The 19398-nt window shown below is 42.7% G+C and overlaps 1 pseudogene; it reads right to left on the bottom strand.

Moving 5' to 3' along the window:
• Nucleotides 1-672: 672 nt before the first annotated feature.
• On the bottom strand, nt 673-6207 carry LOC136538211 (nuclear transcription factor Y subunit A-10-like; annotated as a pseudogene).
• Nucleotides 6208-19398: the final 13191 nt, after the last annotated feature.

The following is a 19398-nucleotide window of genomic DNA, read 5'->3' on the forward strand; positions in this document are numbered from 1 at the left end:
TATTTATGTTAAATAATTAGTATCATTGGAAAGATATTTGAATCTAATTTTTTTAATAAATTTATTTGGAGATACAATTGTTGCACTATTTTATACAAATCGAGTCAAACTTGCGGCACGCATACCAACAGGTGACAGTTATTTAGGGATGGAGGGAGTAGGGGCTAGACAAGTTTCATGTTGGCTGACCAACCATGGGTAATCTGACTCAAACCCCTAACTTGCAAGGATGTGTTTTCCAATTGTCATAAAATCTCAATTCATGTTTTTGAATTCGTAACATTATGTGTTTTCAGGCAGCGGAGATGTATTTGATAGATAGTGACCAAAACTTGATAAGAACTCACAACTCTAAAAGCCTAACCCTACAAATCTTCAGAACCAACACGGTGTCACCTAAACATAGAATGCTACCTGAACGCCAATCACCAGCCACCATCACTACAAATTTGCAAGCCATGCATCAGCTACAACATTTACGACAACGCAAAGATAAGCGACCCCGAACTTACAAATACTGAAGTTTGACAATTCATATAATTCAGACATGCACCGACCAAAACAGCACAGGATTCATATTGCCACACTGGTGGAGCTGGAGCAGTACTAAGTTGCAGTGCTTTCGGATACTGCGACATTTGAAAATATTGTATGTTTCAAAAAAACATTTGAAAATATTGCAAAAGGAAAAACTAAACTTTCTGTGTATTGAAAATATTGCGAAAGGAAAAAAAACTAAACTTTCTGTGTCCCAGTAGTAACTTAGCCGAAGATTTTGAATTGACCCAAATATTCAGAACGAACACCTTGTCACCAGAGCACAGACAGATGCTACCTAAAATACAAGCCATGCGTCAACTGCAAGAACTGAATGTTGGTCCAAAACTTACATATTCATACTACAATAACACAGCACCTTCACCATCACAAAGTTTCAGACCTCCAAGCAAGCTTCAAATAGACCCAGACCCAGACACATCTCCAAGAACTGGAGAGACCGTGAAGTCTGACTCCTCGATTATTCAGACACTGTGACAACGGAGAGTCCATACTGAGACAATGATAGCGAGAAAGTACCAAGCAGCAGTGGTTTGGGTACACTATGTTACAGCAAAGGCATATGGGTGAGCCACATCATCACACAACACCCCTGTAACCCAAGCACTGTGGAATTTCAGGGACAGGGAGTGGGTAGGTAGGTAGGTAGGTAGGTAGATGATGTGGAGGTTGCACCTCAATGCAGAACAGCCAAGAATGATTTGCCTACAGACAACCAGCCATCGGGAGAGAAGACCGTTCGTCTGAGTAGCCATCCCCTCCTCCTCGGTTCATGCCTTGAGGAGCTCGCAGCAGCCGTCGCTGGCTGCCCACTTGAAGGAAGAGATGTGGGTGGCGCCGCCATGGTCGCCGTCCATGATGGGTGGCAGCGCGGTGAAGAAGGGCGGCGCTCGAGGGGGCTGCTCCAAACCTCCGTAGATGTTTGACACATCGGAGCCAGACAAACTGGACACGCTACTCTGGGAGTGGCAGCGCGGGTTGCTAATGTTGCTGAGCCCTGGTGGCCGTGGAGGCTCGGAGCTAGGGGGCATAGCGAGGCGTGATGGTGCCGCTGCTGCCATCTTGCTGCCCCCGTTCGCAGCAACGTCCGTGCCATGCCCTCCTTCTTTCTTCGTGTTGAGGAAGCGCCCGCAGGAGCCTCTCACCCGACGCATCGCATGGAGGTGGCGCGACTCATGGAGATAGGGCTACAGCATGAACAGCACAGCGAAACCGGTCAAAATGGTGGGAGTAAAGTATGTGAGCATCGCAAATGCTGCTTGAGATGGCAGCTGCCAACTGCCATGGACGTAGGGAAAGTTAAGGGGTCGCCCAGCTACAAGAAGAGTGTCACCTTTCTGCCTTTGGCGAGCCTGTTCTCGCTCTCCGCCTTAGCGCGAGCACGGCGACGACGGAGGATGCCTTCGTACTGCTTCGGGTTCACATAGATGGGTGCATCAGCAGGCGCATTTAGTGGCAACAGCATTCTCCCACCAGACTATGTTACACGGGAAAAAAACAAGGCCATTAGAGATCTGACATTATCATTAGAAATTTCAGCGATGCTGTCAGTATCATGCTTCATAATCTGTACTTGCTCTTTTACTCAATGAAGCTATAATAATATAAGGTAAAGTACAATATATAGTATTTCTGAATTCCTTGAATTAGTCAAATGTTTTCGCCAATTCAGGTTAATGCTTAAGGCATGAGAGCACTGAACAAAAGAGTTAGAGCATATTAAGTAGGCGAACTTTGTCTTTGCATGTTTGGTCAGCAGAACACATCATGTTATTGCAAATTCAGTAGTGATTCTAGCCAGAATACATGTGATCTAAGCAATTTGATGCGAGAAAATTTTGGTGCAAAAGCTTGCTAGGAACTACGAAGTTCATGCAAATACTTATAATGCAACAAAATAGAAGACTGTTTTCTCAAAACAAATAAACCATACCATCGATCTCATTCCATAAGTCGTAAGCATGCCATAGCACTGGTCAGCACAAGAATAATTGGAAGGGGCCATCTGGAAAGAAACTTGGTCAGTTATTTTTTCTCCTTTTGCAAAGAAATCAGTTGGCAAATCAACATTGAAGAAATTCAAAGAAATGATTTTGAACTGTAATAATTTCAAAATAGAAAGTATAAAAGGACAAACTTATATTACCATAGATTGACCAAGACCGATCTCGAAACGACCATTGTATTCTGGGAATGGTGACTGCAGAGCAATCGTGGTAGAATTCTTTGGGTTTTTTCTCTCCTTTACCACCCGACTCCAAATTCCCTGGACATCACAGGATCAGAAAACCATTAGAAGTCTTCCATTTTCAAAATACTAGACAGTAGAAATTCTTCATGAGTGCTTGGAAATCCCACCCACAACAAAATTGAAATATTACCAACTCCCATCATAGATAACACATGAGTTGCATTTTGAAGACTTCAAAGAGTATATCCGAGTTCTGAAAAGCTGAAGAAGTACCATTTTCTTTTGACTCCTATTTTTTAAGTCCGGTGGCCAGTCACCCAACCTTAAAAGTTTGGCATTCATGCAGTGTACTTTTCCCGATCACTAAAAGATGACATATATCCCAAATGACGTAGATCAAGAAATCACAGCTGATTTAGAACTAGGCTCCGTGGTAGAGTATTCGATAAAAAAGACAAAAATATTATGCCTTAATAAAATACCAACACATCCTAGTGTCTAGTTTTAGTTTAAAGAGCTAGTAGATGGCAAGCTAGAAATTATATAATGAACTCCTATGGTTGGAAAGACATGTATTTTACTTATGAATTCCATCACAAGCTACCCCGCTAGTCTACTGTATGATTACTAAGTAATACACACGCAAATAGCCATTCCATGGTGGATAGTTGTTGACTCTAGTAACCATAAAGTATGTGCTATGTCCCATATTATCTCTTGCAGTTTATGCATATGTTTTGCTAGACCTGTAGAGCATGCTTTTATGTTTCATGAAAATAGACCATCCTAATGATTGTGTCATGCAGCATAGCCCACAAACACAAGAGGCACTATGCAGCATATTCTAGTATCTACCCACAGATGGACTCAATCCAATCGCTAACTACTCCAATGCATAGCACAGCTTACCCGATTTTGTCTGTTCCTCGACATATTCATGGGATTAGTTTATTCACTCTTAAGTTATTTCTCAGAGAATGCCCACAGTTAAGTTAAGCCTGCAGCCATCAGCAGTCTTCATATTTCTGTGTATTTTCGTTGCATCTAAATAGAGTGGGGTTTCTTCTTGTTCATCAGAAGAAAAGTGTTGCAGTAGTGAGAGTGACAGCGGCAGCTATCATAATGGAGGCGCCAATAATAGAACAGTCGGCAGCAGCGGCATCAAAAGTAGAGGAGGCAGCACTGGGGAGAATTGGTACTATGGCATGGGCCCAAAACGACGGACAAATGGACAATCCAACTAATTGCACCCTCTGGCAGACATCCCCATATAGATTGTCTTTGTTTATGCAAATAGGTACATCTACTTCGTGCCAGCTACTTGCATCGATACAAGCTTAAATAGTTATAAAAAAAAATCTTAGATTAAAATTCACCTACATATCTTATGTAGTGTATACAGGTAGCAACACAGGGAAGGAACATGCTATTCTGCCGTCCTTGCCTAAAAAAAAGTGGCGCCTGCAGTTCTTGGAGGAAAAAAATATATAGAAAGAAAAATACCCATCAAGTTCTAGTGTTCTACAGCAGCAGGGCTACAAAGAGAGATTAATTCCTGAAGCTTATTCTCCAGATCGACCACCACATCGTCTTGCACTTAGGCGATATTTGATGATTACTAAACCTTTTGACATTCGCTTATATATATATATATATATATATATATATATATATATATATATATATATATATATATATATATATATATATATATATATATATATATATATATATATATATGTCGCTTGGTTAATAAGTCATGACTGAAGGTATTGTCGGTTGATTTAGCGTAAGAAAAAAATACTATTTGTTGGCCGAAAAAATATGACTTATAAGTCAAGCGAACGTGACGATGTTTCGTTAGAATATATAGTACTAGCATGCACAGATCCAATATTAACGTGCCAAATTCTCGCATTCAATCATTTTTTGTGTTCAGAAAAAAGGGAAAGAAATTCTCTTTAGTTAGTGGAGCAGCAGAAGATAAAGAAATAAATAAATAAACTAGAAGTCACCTTGGAAGACAGAGAATTTGAGGACCTCAGGTGTCCCTCTCTTGGGCGGCGCTGGAGCTGGATCCGGCGTGCCCTGAGCCCCCGGCACGACCTGGAACTGGGCGTCCCGGCGCGTCTTCCTCGGTCGACAGGGGCGCCGGCTCGCCGAACAGCAGCTGGGGCCCCGCCCACCACGGAAGTGGGGCTGCTCCAGGCAGGCGCAGCGCCATGGGAGACCGCCTGGCTCCCGGCACCTGTGGTGGCGGCGGCGGCCACCTGACCAAACCCCTCGTGGCCCTTGAAGCTCATCATGGCGGCGACGGCGGCGGCGGCCTGCTTCTGCTTGCCTCGTCAAGGAGACTGACGCTGAAGGCTGCCTCACCCGAGACGACGACGACGACGGCAGCAGGCTTGACTGGCTCCAAAGCTCTTGCAGGATTCTTGGCCGGATGGAACACCAAAGAATCCAGCCACAGCCTGTGGGCAGTGGGCGAATAGTTAATTAAACAGCAGATTAATTAGAGAGCTTGATGTGGAAATGCTATTATTAAAATGATTGCTACTTTGCTAGGTGAGTTGGCGGCAACAGACAAGAAAATGTAGGCGGGGACATAAAACACAAGTTGGAGAATCCGCAAGAGCGGAATCTCACAGGGCACAAGGAAACAAGAACTGAAGAACATGATTCGGATGAAAAAAATAAAATAAACAAAAAGGAGAGCTGAGAATCAGTCAGGCACCAGGTAAGCTCGCTACAGAAACATGCACCATCAATCAAACCAACCAAAGAGAGGAGAGTGGCGAGGCAAGAAAATATAGAGTCGATGGAGAAAACAAAACCAAGGAAGGAATAAGGAAAGAAAAAAAAACGGGAAATAGAATGATTGGATAGGAACAGCAAGTACCAAGGGAAATCAGTTCGGTTTCCAACGAGGCCCGGCTCTGGGGGAGGAGGAGGAAGAGAAGAAGCACGCCGAGATCAGCATGGAAAGAAGAGAGGGAGGGAGGGGTCGCTCGCTGTCGCTGGCGAGTGGCGAGCGAGATCGGTCGTCGTAGTGACGGTGAGCCCAGATGGTGCAGAGGGCGAAAAGATTTTGCAACGGGGAAAGGCAGCGCGCGGCGGCGGTACCTTACCTGAGCTGAGGTTGTGTATGCGTGGTCAGTCCAAGGATTCAGGACAAACCGAGGAGGCAGGAGATGGACCAGCACATGAGCGGAGAGAGGGGAGAGGAGGGGAGGCAGGCAGGCAGGCAGCGAGCGAAGCGAACGAGGAAGCCCAGCAGCGCCAGGGACCAGGAGGCCGCCTCTCCTAATAATGGACGCAAGAGGACAACAGCGAGGAGAGGGAGGGAGAGAAGGTTTTATTTATATAAATATATATAAATAAATGCAAATGGTAGTGTGGGCACACACAGCTACAGACTAGAGAGTGAAGGTCCTCCAAGCTAAGCTTGGAAAAGTCTCCCTCCCGTCTCACATCTCTCCCCCCTCCCCTCCCCTCCCAACTTGAGAAAAAAAAAGAGAGAAAAAGATGGAGGTCGCCACTAGCTAGAACTGCTTGAGTGCAAGATACAAGCGTCCTTGTGAGTCGTATTTTTTAAGCGTCCTTAAAAAAGATCCTGCGCGCCGCCCTCTTTCTATTTCTGAAGTCGCCATGGCGGCTCTCCTTGCTTGTTTAAGGGCAGCAGCATGTGGTACGCTTGATTCCATATTTCCATGCCCACTGTAGTCACCACCGTACACTACTAACCTGGGTAAAGATTCCCAGGAACACGACGGGCCGGACGCAGCTCGCTTGCCAAATCGGTCGCCCTACCTGCCGACTGTTTGCTTCCCTACGCTCCCCTCGCGCGCTCGCGGAAAGGAGGGGCGGCAGCAGGGGAGAGGACTACGACACGCGGCGCGCGCGGTCGCCGTCCCCATGTACGGAGTATGTACTAGCAGTTCGACGGGGGCGAGGTTGGCGTTACGCCGTTACTGCTCCTGTCCCCCCAGGAACCATGGAAGAGCTCTCGTTTTGTTTATCTGTGTCTGTACCTTGTATGCTGGATTATTGGATCCTTTTTACATGGCGGCGGCAACACGTTTACATGACGCCACGATTGGCTGATGCGTGTGAACCGTTCATTGATATCATCGGTTGCTGTATGACGAAGCATGTTACACGAGGGATTTAACCTATATCTAGCTAAACTCTGTTGCTCTCTCCGTTCCAATTATAAAGATATTTTGGCTGTCCTATAGACATTGATTTTACTGTTTAGATACATAGTAAAGACAATGTATCTAAAAGTCACAAACATCTCATAATTTAAAGATACAACTTGTTAAACGGTCACGCTAGCTTTGTTAAATTTAATTGTGTTGGTCTAACCTTATCTATTTACATACATACATAATATGAAAGTACAAAAATTTCTTCCCTCGGTCCCTCACTTTCATCGTTCTTATTCCGTCACTCACTTTGATCCTTATCGCTGGCACTCCTCTTCTTCCATCGTTTACAGCCTGTTCGTTTCGGCTAGATTGGTTTATAAGCCATGACTGAAAGTACTGCTGGCTGGTTTGGTGTGAGAGAAAAATACTGTTCGTTGGCTGATAAGCCAAGGCTTATAAGCCAGATACGAGCTGCCGAACAGGCTGTTAGTTCGTCACTCACTTAGTTTGGAGTTGCAAAATCTTATATTTCTTGAAAACAATAATACTTGCTCGCTCTTATCTTGTTAGCCTCAATTCGAATTCTTGGTTATGGCTTATGAGCACACTCTTATCTTGTTGGCCTCAATATAGAATTATCAAAGATGATGGCTCATGAAAGATTCAGCTTGTACATCATGATGTGCTAGTTTTAATTCATGTTCTCACCTTAATGTCAATAGAATGAGTCATTGGCTCAAATTTATATATTTTCAAATGTTTGTTTATGCAAATGTAAAGCATTCTCCTTTGTTATATACTATTTGGGTAAGACCTACGAAGTACATTCTCTTACTCAAGAGTGTTTGTCATTAAGTGGCAGCCATGTGCCCATGCATGTACATTCTCGTATGTTCAGCCTGTTCGCTTGTTGATTTCAGCGAGAACTTATCAGTCAGCCAACAGTGTTTTCCTCTCACAACAAATCAGCACCAGCCGGGTTTATCAGCCCAGAAACTAACCAACGAACAGGCTGGTTATTGATGCCCTCAAGCAATGGCGCCCCCGCTACTTAGTTGAGTGTTAATCCGTGTAGTAGGATTCTTTACCTAGGTGAAATAAGGTTTGATAGCCATACAATTCACATGTCATATTTAGATCAGATAAGAGTCTCAATTTAGATTAGTCTCAATAGAGGTTTCATACTCATTAATTATAACGTCACTTCGGCAAAAGTGATGAGGTGGTAGGGAAATTAAGAGAGAGAGAGAGAGAGAGAAGTTGAGTTTCATCACCATAAAATCCACTTGGTAATATTTCTAGTGAATGAAACTCCAACCAAGCCTACATTATTGAGAGCTTACAACTTCATACCTAGGTGTTTTGTCCGATCTTGCGCGGCTCGCACGCTGTGCACCGCGCCTCTCATGTTTACCATGTGCCATATGCAATTTATTTTATATATGTGACTATCATTTTTATATCATATGAATGTTGAAGTCAATTAAACTACTTTAATTGCATTTTTGTACTAGTATTTAATTTTGATAGTATTGCAAGTGGCTATATTATTCATATGTCACATTTGATCATTACACCGTGTAAGAATTAAATGTTGCAACTAGCCTATAAAACAGTGAAATGAAACTGTGAATTAAGGGAGGTTGTTTCATATCCCATACTACTAAAAAACGATTTTAAGAGACGTGCAATTTGATTTACAAAGCCAGTCAAAAAAATATGGCTTTCTCCTAAAATACACAACGATTTTCAAAAGCAGTCCGACTATTTATGGAGAAGTTCGTCTCTTAAAATAAATTAACAAGAGGCCCGTCTCTGAAAAGGTCACTATTTTTAGAGGCAGACCTCTTTATGAATACTCATGGTCCATCTCAGCCTATTTCGGATCTTGTACTATATAAACGAGCAAAACCCTAACTCAGCTCACTTCTCTCCCTCACACCCACAACTTAAACCCCCCTCAATCTCACTTCTCTCTCCCAAGTTCCAACGACGGCGACGCGAGTGGGGCTTCCGATGTCGCTCCCGACTGCGTGCGTGGGCTTCCCACCTTCTTTCTGGCACCGCCCGTGGGCTCCACGAGCGGATCTCCCACAGGTTACGGCCCCATGACCGGACGAGGCGATGGTGGACATGTGGGTTGAGGTTCTGTGACGCGGCGGCGTAGGGGCTCTGCGCCAGTGCAGTAGCCTCAACAACGGGTGTGGCGGTGTAGGGGCTCGCAGAGCCTCAACGACGGGTGTGGCGGTGTAGGGGCTCAGCACCGGGTGCAGCAGCGCACGTGGCTCGACAGTAGTTGCGGTGGCGCAGGCGGGCTTGGCGATCTGCGGTGGGCTGGCATATGAGCTCGTGATTTTTTTATTTTTCCTCTGATTTACAGAGGCAGGCAATGTAGCTGCCACTGGAGTTTGTGATTAACAATGACCATAGAATGGAGGCGGAAGCAACACCCATCTCTAATAATCGTTTCTTGCCGTTTGTGAAATTTGTTTGGGTACTAGTGCCAGTTTGCAAGACGCCACGTCTCAAAAATAGGGACATGAAACCTTAGCCTTAGAGTTGTATAGATCTAATTTTTGACTTGCAATGTGAGACATAATAAACCTTTAAAATTTGCTCTCTCTCTCTCTCTCTCTCATGTATCACTATATTGATTATTTAATTGTACAAGTGAGATGCGTGTTATTATTCATGGAATTGTATGAGGCACATGTTAGAGGATGGTAATCCGGTTTAATTGGAGTAATTTGGATGGTTCCACACACATTTTGACTATTTGACCATCACAATTAATATTTTTTACCTTTTTGAATTCAAAATTTCAAATATCCCCTGCATTTTGAGATAGGAGTAACATGATACAACTATTTCTCCGGTTTTGAAAGCATTTAATTAGGGCCAATATAGTGGCAATACTGAAACAGTTATACTCTCGATATCCTGACAGGGGGAGTTTTGTCTTCTCTTTTCCGAAGTATGTATGTTTGTATGTAAAATATTATTCATTCTCCTTTCTTTCAAAGATGTACCAACTTGTGGTAAAAACGGGACGACCAGACAAATAAATGTGTAACCAAGCATTAAAATTAAGAGAAATTAATATAAATCTCCACTAAGAGCCACTTTTTTTAGTCTTGACCCATTTGCATGGACATTGTGACAAAAGAGTCACCTGAAACCATTGACACCAAGCTGCATCTTTCCCATGGGTCGGATAAGAACACATTAAAAAAATTCCCCCATATAATACAAACTCGCCGTGTCATAAAACCATTAGGAACCACAAGTACTTTAAATTTTATATGCAACTTAATTTTATTAAGTGAAAACACAAGTAGTCCACACATCTGATACTTGTGCACTGAGCACTTGCCACAGCAAGTACAGAAAAGCTCAAAAGCCGCCACTGCATGGCCACATGGGCCATACATCTCGCCAAATGCCAAGCCATATCCACAATAAAAATGATAAAATAATAAAAAGTGATCTCTAATAGAATCTGCATTAGTGTGGAGAAGCAACCATAACCTTTTTTAATTGCAGACATACAGTATCAGCTGCCTTTTCAACATGATCCTGTTCTTGTGAGTTTGGTGGGCAATATTAGCCAAGTGGCAAGTACCGTACGCCAACATATTTGATGGAACACACCATTAGTGGAGATCACTCTCCTACATTACAACTTGCAAGCTGTCTTTTCGTTTATATAGCCCTCTTGTTAGGTAGTGGTAGGTTAAGATCAATGAAGCGCGCTATTCTCGTTGGAGGAAAAAAAAAACCTTACGTACAAATGAAGACGAAGAAAATGGTTGAGCCGTTGAGGTGCACTTTGACTACATACCACTAAATTTTATTTTGGTGTCATCAGCGGCGGATGCAGAACAGGATTAAAGGGGCTGCTCTCTTCTTCTTAATCTCTCTCTCCATTTTTCTTCTTTCCTCCTCTTCTTCTTCTCCCTCACCCTCCCCATATTTCCATTGATGCACCAGCTGTAGGGAGGCTGGAGCACCCCCAGCCCCCCTGTAGATCCGCCCCTGGGTGTCATTGTCTAAATATTATAGGATTAGGAGTGATTCTTGTTTGAGCCTTTCAACGGACAAGGGTTATCTTGATAGTTTGTTTTAGCAAAAGGTTTCATTCCGCTTTTGCAAGAAAAAAAAGGTTGTATTAATTAGAGTTAATGGACACCTTGGCAATTGTTAAAAGTAGTGTTCTAACACTAAGAATCAGAGTAAACAAAATGCAATTTGTTGGCCTGTAGTTTGTTGAGATTCTTGTAGGCCCTTCATCAACTAGGACCGGTGGAATTTATAAAAGTTGAAAGAGATCATTCATCTTGAGCTCCACATATGTAAATGCAGACAATATATCGTTTGTTTAGTAAATACTCCTTCCAGTTACAACTAAATGATATTTTGGGTTGTCTTAAATCAGCCACTCTGAATATGAATTGGAGATTACTTTTGTGTGTTAAGTTCATATTTGAAAACAATATAATGCAAGTTTCTCTATAGGTCATATTTACCATATTTATAAATATTTTGTAACAAAAAATATTAGTCAATTATAACGACCCAGTATGTATCTCATTTTTAAGCATGATCATAATGATAATTAGCATGTTAAACTCCTTATTTGCAAAAGGTTATGTTTATGTGTTGCTGAATTGATGCTTCAGTGATATGGCATAGTCTAGCTATGGTCGTCGAACAGTTCAACAGGTGCCATATTATTATGTTAGCTGAGTTAGTCAGTCAAACAAAGTCATGCATTGATGGATGGTCCGCCAGAATACATGTAAGGTGTCCACTTCCTTCACGCCTTACCCCACACGTCAGCACAAATAGGAGCCTCACAACACCTCTGTCTCTCCCTTGACATTCCCTATCACACCTTTTCGCTCTCTAGTCAATAAAAGAGGAAAACTTAAGGATGAAGAAGAAGGGAAGAGGAAGAGGAACAGAAGGTCAAGGGACTCACCAAGGAGCTACAATAGGACCCAAGGACCCTCTCCATTGCTATAGTGGAGCTAATAGATCTTCCAGCCCCTAGCTTGTGGTGAAGAGGAGGAATAAGAAGAGCAAGGATGAGGAACCTTATCTTCAAGCTCTCTACCCAACCTTGGGCACCTAGTTGGTGTTCTAGGGATTTTTTTATAATCCCCCGATCCAAGCCATACAAAACTAAGCTTATAGCATCTTAAATAGCTCCTTAAAACTTCTTAAGAAAAAACAACCATCCAACAATTTTGTATCTAAATTCTTGAACTCTCTAAAGATAAGCACTTGGTAAATCTTCCTCTTGACTCCTCGGATATTCGCGTGCATTCTGCGCTTGATATCAACACTTCGTGCTGGGTTTTTTTTCTCCCACAAGAATCCACTATGGATCGTGGACTTCTTTTGGGTTGGGCTGAATCAAATAACCTTGAGGTATAAAGGTACAATTATACCCTTTAAAATAAATTTTGAAACTATTTCTAGTCCACTAATTTTAGATCGGCTCACAATTTAAGTGTCTTTGAGTAGGTTTCTCCTATTTTTTAACCATTAGATCTTGTTGAATGAATGACTGTTTTTTTAAGCATGATGGAATTTCTCTACAATTAAAAAGGGTCAGGTAAGAGTGGCTGTCAAATTTCATTTGTGCAACCATATATAAAAAGTAGCAAGAATCGTCCTTGAACTGAGTGAAAATATGTTTATCTCAACTATCACAAACTTTTCTTCCAAGATCCAAAGAATTTTCTTCCAAAGAAAATAAGTGTCACTTCGATAGCAAGCCACTTTCCCCCCTTACCAGAAAGGATACAATTCTAGATTTAGTCTAAGTCAAATTATTTTAATTTTAATTAAGTTTATATGATTTAAATAGGTATCTCATGACCAATCTAATTATACATATTATACCTATTTAGTATGACAAATATGAATACTTTTTATAATTTGATTAAACTCAAGAGGGTTTAACCTAACACTAGAATTGCATCTTTTTAAGACAGGTAGTACTAGCACTCTCATATTCAAAATACATCTCGTTTAGGGCATCTATACGGTTTACAAGGTAATCGAATATGACATTTCAAACAGGGGTAATTGAATATTACCTTTTGATGATGAATTTAGTAATATATTTATATCAAAATTTACTGTCGGCAAAAATCCTAAATCGACATATATATATACCCAATCCGTTCTAAATTATAAGACGTTTTGGCTTTTCTAAATTCATAACTTTTGCTGCACACTTAGATATACACTATGTCTACATACATAGTGAAAGCAATATATCTAGAAAAGTTAAAATATCTTATAATTTGGAACGGATAGAGTACATTATTATACAACCTTTTGAAATACAGAAATTTCATAAGAATTATATAGAAATTTCACGTAAATCAATTTTCATGAAAAACATATACAGAAAATAGGAAAAGGTTCTAGCATTCTAAAGGGGCTATTTTAAGCTAGAAAGAGTAACAAACATGATAATGGAAATGTAGGGTCTGTTTGGCACAGCTCACAGCAGTTTCATAAGTTGTTGTGACCTGTTTATTTTTTTTTCAAACATTTTTTTTTCAAAATTCTCCTCCTCTCGCAAAGGAGCGGGATGATGCCGAAAAAAAGGTAGCTTATTTCATCTTCCCCTGCCATGAGTAGGCCCAGCGTTCATCTCTCTCATTTGCCCACGACGAGAACCAGGCACGCGCGGAGCGAGGACCAAGCCAAGGCGCGGGCGTCGCCGTCGAGCTGGTGCGGGCGCCGTCGCCGGGCCAGGGCATGGGCACCGCCGCCTGGCCGGAGCACCGCTGCCGCGTCGGGGCGCGAGCTGCCGCGGCTGCGGGGGCACGGGGCGGGGCGAGCGCCGCCGCCTTCGCCGGCCCGGGGCGCGGGCACAGGCATACCGCCGCCGCTGGGCCCGAGCTACCGCGTGGCCGGTGGGCGAGCTGCCGTGCCAGGGGCTACGAGCGCTGCCACCGCCGGGGCGTGGCCGGGCTCGGCCGCCGGGGCTCGAGCGGCACGGCTGGAAGGCGAAGGGGAGGAGCAGGTCCTGTGGTCGGGGAGGGAGACGGGTGGCGGCCGCCAGGGCGCGACCTCCGGGGTGCGGCGGGGCGAGCGGGCATCCAATCGGGAAAGCAGCCAGGAAGAAAGAGGTCCGTGAGGAGATTGGGAAAAGGATAAAAGAAAAGAGAAATAAAGGCAGTACAGTCATTTTATTCATTCGAGAAAGCTGACTGTGAATCTAAAATCTTCAAAAACAAGGTGATATTCGCCTGACTGGTTCGGTTTTTTTTTAGCCGGAATAGTGTTTTTCTCTCACAATATTTTAATATAAACAGTAAATTCCAGCATGAACAGTGTCAGAATAATACCAGCCGAACACTCTCTTTACTAGTGAAGCTGATGTGAGAGAATCGTCTAATCTAATGTCCTTTTAAGGATACTTGTCCTCCATTAGACACTAAGTACACAAAAGAGTGTACTAAATCGTGATATTCCGTCGAGCACATCCCAAAAGAACTCGAAAATTCACGTTTTTTCATCAGGATCATAAATGAGAGAATAAAACTTACAATATTTTTAAGCCATTTTTACATCATTTAATTACAGTAGCAGAATATTAACTCAATTGATTATAACAGCGAAAAATAATAATGTTATCAGAGTTTTCAACAGAAATATATATAACGACAAGTTTAAGCGCTAACGTGAGGAACATTTATATAAATGGAATGATAACATGCTGTAAGTCTTTTCCTTTGCAAAAATATTTTGTGAAAATATTTGAATAAACTCTACGTCAGCAACGTAAGAAAATCCTCGCTGAGCCCACCAGAAGGTTTCCACACACAAAAACCTTCTACCATCCATCGGTCACCTACAACAGGGGAAATAAAACACTGAGTACTTGGCAAGACTTACCCGACAGGAGGAAGATAAAAGACTCCAAGTATATAAAAGGCTATCTAGCTTGTGGTTTATTACATCTGCAGGAAGCATTACTAAACGTGCGTTCTTATATTCAATTTTATTAGCAGTCATCATTAGTTCATTAACTAACCATTCTATGTAAGCACATATGCTACTTTCGAGCAGGTGGTAAGCAATCAGAACTATTTTATCACCTTTTAAGTTCTAGTTCTTACTACGGTGCTAAACCATAGCTAAGTCGTACTGTCTCACAGAAACAACGATTCACGAATCAATGTATCCTAGCTGGGTACCTCGAAACACACGCCCCGTTTGTACACTAGTGAAAGGACCTAGGATGCCGCCTAGAGGGGGTGAATAGGCGTTTCTAAAAATTAACACCTTTAAATGCGGAAACGATTAGTAAAAGGAGTTTCCAAAATAAAAACTCTAAATAAAGAGTAGTACCACCCCTCACAAGTTAGCCACAGAGTATACAAGGTATAAAGAATGTATCTAGAAGCTACAACCCTGCAACACAAAGTTAGAACTGAAAATAAATATTTTCTGCACAGAGCTCTAATACCGGACATGTCCGGTATGCACGGTTTCTGCAGAACAGCCCCGAACTTGCTCATTTCGATTTCTATCTTCAAACCAAACTGCAGGTACCTACTAGAGATATCAATATATACAGAGAACCTGCACAAGAGCTAGAGCAACACAAATATCAAATGAAATACGAATAGAGACACGATATTTGTTTTACCGAAGTTCGGACTCGTTCGAGTCCTACTCTCCGTTGAGGGGGCTGCGGGCGACCCAGCGAAGGTCAGCCCTAGAGGATACCATGAAGGTCACTCTAGCCAGAGTCTTTTCCAACTCCTTTTCCTCCTTCCACTAAATGATTCCGAGACGGCGGAATCGACCGTTACAACTTTTCGTGGCACACCACAATCTCTCGGGTGCTCTCCGGCGACGCCTAATCATCTAGGACCGAAGAGTCCAAGAGTAACAAATGCGAATCACGAGATTGGCAATATGCATAAGTGCTCAAGTGGTGGCTTGCTCTCTTTTTCAAATTCTCTCTTAACCCACAAATGGATTTTGCAATTTGTATCACACACTCACTAAGAGAGGGTTTAGGAGAGTTGTCAAGGCTCAAAAACATGTGTGTATGTCAGCAGAATCAGTAGCCTCTAAAGGTGGAGGCTTGGGGTATTTATAGCCCCCTTGAAAAACTAGCTGTTTTATAGCCGTTGTCATACCGGACACGCCTAGTATAACTTACACTGCCTCAACGGTAACTAAGTTATAGTGAAGTTGTGAGGCGTCGGAACTCCCGACTCACGTCGGAACTCCCGACCTTTAGCAATTTTGAAAACCATGTAACTGAGTTGAAGTTAGTGAGGTGTCGGAACTCCCGACTCACGTCGGAACTCTCGGCAGTCAGAACTCCCGACAGTCGGAACTCCCGACTCACGTCGGAACTCCCGACCCTCAAGGCAGTTGAAAACTAGCCATTGGCTTCTGGTCATGCATACCGGACACGTCCGGTATGAATACTGGACATGTCCGGTATGACCAGGACAGTGAACCCTCCAAGTTAGTTAAAGTGTGAGACGTCGGAACTCCCGACCCTTGCCGGGACTCCCGACTTACGTCGGAACTCCCGACGAACCTACCCGAGAACAATAATTTTACAGCTGCTAGACAAATACCGGACACGTCCGGTATTGCCAGACCAACAAGAAATCAGTTAGCTCTTTTGTCTCTCAAATACTCAAAACTCACATGGGTTGGCTTAAGCACTTATGAAATATTATCTATCAACATGATGCATCCCTCTTAATAGTACGGCAAACCTATTAAACTCAAGATAAAAAGAAAAATGAATTTATACCACTTGAGTTGATCTATTTTGAATTGATGCCGTCTCTTTCAATTTTCATCAAGTAAGGGTGCTAACATGTTGATATTGATCTTTTCACTTGAGCATAGCCATCTTGAGCATGTGACTTGATTCCATTCACCAAATTTGAATAATCCCAAATGTATCAAGTCACTTCCATCAAATACTTCATTATAGATTTGATCCTTCACATCAATATGACCATCTTAGCTTGATTAGTACCTCAACTAAATGCAAGTACTTTCTTCTTCACACTAGCTAGGTTCTTCGGCCGCCAAGCCGTCGCTTGCCCTTCACCCTTGCTTAGTACCTCGAAGCCTTTCCTTGCTATCTTCATCATCTCAAGCCATCAAGTCACATCTTGTGTTGAATCATCCATTCATATGTATTATTATCATTTTCATTTCAATTTAGCAAGCTTCAAATATGAGACCATTCCATATGCAATCCATCATGTCTCATTAACTAGTAATCACGAGCTTGCTTTCACATAGTACATGGAAATCCCATAATAAATATGCCTTCACATGAATTCTATTTGCATTGTTGTCTTGTGCTTGAATTAGATTATTTATATAACAACACATCATTTTGGCTTTCATTAAATACCCGTGAGATAACCTATTACCTGTTCACACTTAGCAAACGGGTTAGTCCTTTAATCATGTTGTCATTTAATCATCCAAAACCCACTAAAGGGCTAGATGCACTTTCAATCTCCCCATTTTTGGTGATTGATGACAACTTGATTAAAGCTTATACAAGGATATAAATATTTCAACTTTTGGGTTCAATGATTTATGAGAGGCTCCCCCTTAATATGTGCTTATGATTAGAATTCACAAAATGACCTCAAATATCAATTGCACATACTAAAACATATAGGAGACTTCCCCTAAATCATTACATCCATGGGGTGCATGTGTGTGTGACAAAGTGAAACCGTGATGCATATGACAATATATATCACACAATAATAAATAGAAAGGCATCACATCAAATATTTTAATTCTAGCATGCATAGTCCTTATGAAAATAAATATAACCCATGTAATTCACACATAGCACTCATTACACATTTTTCTCAAGTCCACAAGCCACTAATATATAAATAAAGATCATGTCTCAAGAGATACATAGATAAAGCATAAGTAAGTCTCATCTCTCACATGATACAATCCATCTCAAATCCAAGATACATCAATTAAGCCCAAAAATGAACTACAACCTGCATATCTCAAATCCAAGATACATCAATGAAGCTCAAAAACATAAAAACTATAGCCTGCAGTACATATCTTCAGGTACAAAGATAAGCGAATGAAACTATCCTGAAGCTTTAATCAGTCTCTCTCCCCCTTTGTCATCTATCACCACAAAGGTCTAACAATGACAAACTAAGGACAAAAGGGGCTGCAAGCTGTATCTGATCTCTGGCATCACTCATCATCATCCTCGTCATCTGAGCGAGTAACACCGGCTAGACGAGAACCACCCGCACCAGACGGGTCATAGCCACCAGACCCATAGTAGCCACCACCACCTGTCAGGTCACTCCACCAATCTGAAGCAAGGTCATCTATAGTACTGGGACGTGGCTGAGAGTGAACATGCATACGAGCCTAAAGTGGTAGAGTGTCAGGGTGCCCTGGTGCCTGCTGTTGCTGTTGCTGAATGAACTCAACATACTCTCTATCATATCTGGCCTACTGCTGCTCCTCAGTCTCAGGCTCACTAGCTGTCTCATCTGATACTAGAGACCTAGGAGGCTCAAGCTCAAGCCTAGAAGCAATTTGCTTCAAAGTCCGAGTATCCTTCCTCCTAGCCTCCCTCTCCTTCTGCTGCCAGGTCTGGATGTCCCGGCACATCCCAAATATGGAGCTGAAAAGCCTATGGATAGGCGAGGGAGGACTGCCATGGTGTGAAGTAGAATGTGAAGGAGCACATGGTGGAGGTGAAGCTCCTACTGGTGCACCACTCTCAGGTGCATCTGCCTCTGGTGCTGCTGCTCCTCCTCCTGGTCCTGCTAGAGGTAACCCTATCTCAGGCAGATCTGCAACAATCTTCAGGGCCTTGTGAATCTTATCATACTCGAACATGTGCCCTATCACCTGCTCAATCATATGTATGATATAAGGAGCAAAACCATAGCCCTTGAGGGGCCTCTCTCCCACACTCCTGATCTCTGACCATATGAAGTCGAACACGCTTAAGGCCCGAGCATCAGGTGTCATCCTGTGGAGCAGGTTCCTAGAGTAATCTGCGATGTTGCCCTTGTATCCACCCTTGTAGTTAATAGTCTTCCTGAACATCCTATCTAGGTACCTGTAGGTAGGGTGAAGACCTAGAACCTTCCCTACTGCTCCTCTCTCACCACCAGGAGGATACATATATGTGAGCTGCTCAGGAGGTAACACCTGCTCGGTGTGGATCCTATCCCTCTGGAGATCATCCTTTGAGAAGCCAAGCTGGGCAGCAAAAACATCATAGTCAACACTATACCACTGGCCCTCAAGCATCCAGTGCATCCACCTCTCATCCTCCTCAACGAACAGAGTAGCATAGAACTGAGCTACTACCTTTGTGTTCCAGTCATGCTAGAACTCCATGATCTCATAAACTCTTGTGCTCTGGCAGATGGCAATGGCATGATCAACTAAGGCCTTCTGCAACTC

The sequence above is a fragment of the Miscanthus floridulus genome, chromosome 1, assembly GCF_019320115.1.
Source record: "Miscanthus floridulus cultivar M001 chromosome 1, ASM1932011v1, whole genome shotgun sequence".
Taxonomy (NCBI): domain Eukaryota; kingdom Viridiplantae; phylum Streptophyta; class Magnoliopsida; order Poales; family Poaceae; genus Miscanthus; species Miscanthus floridulus.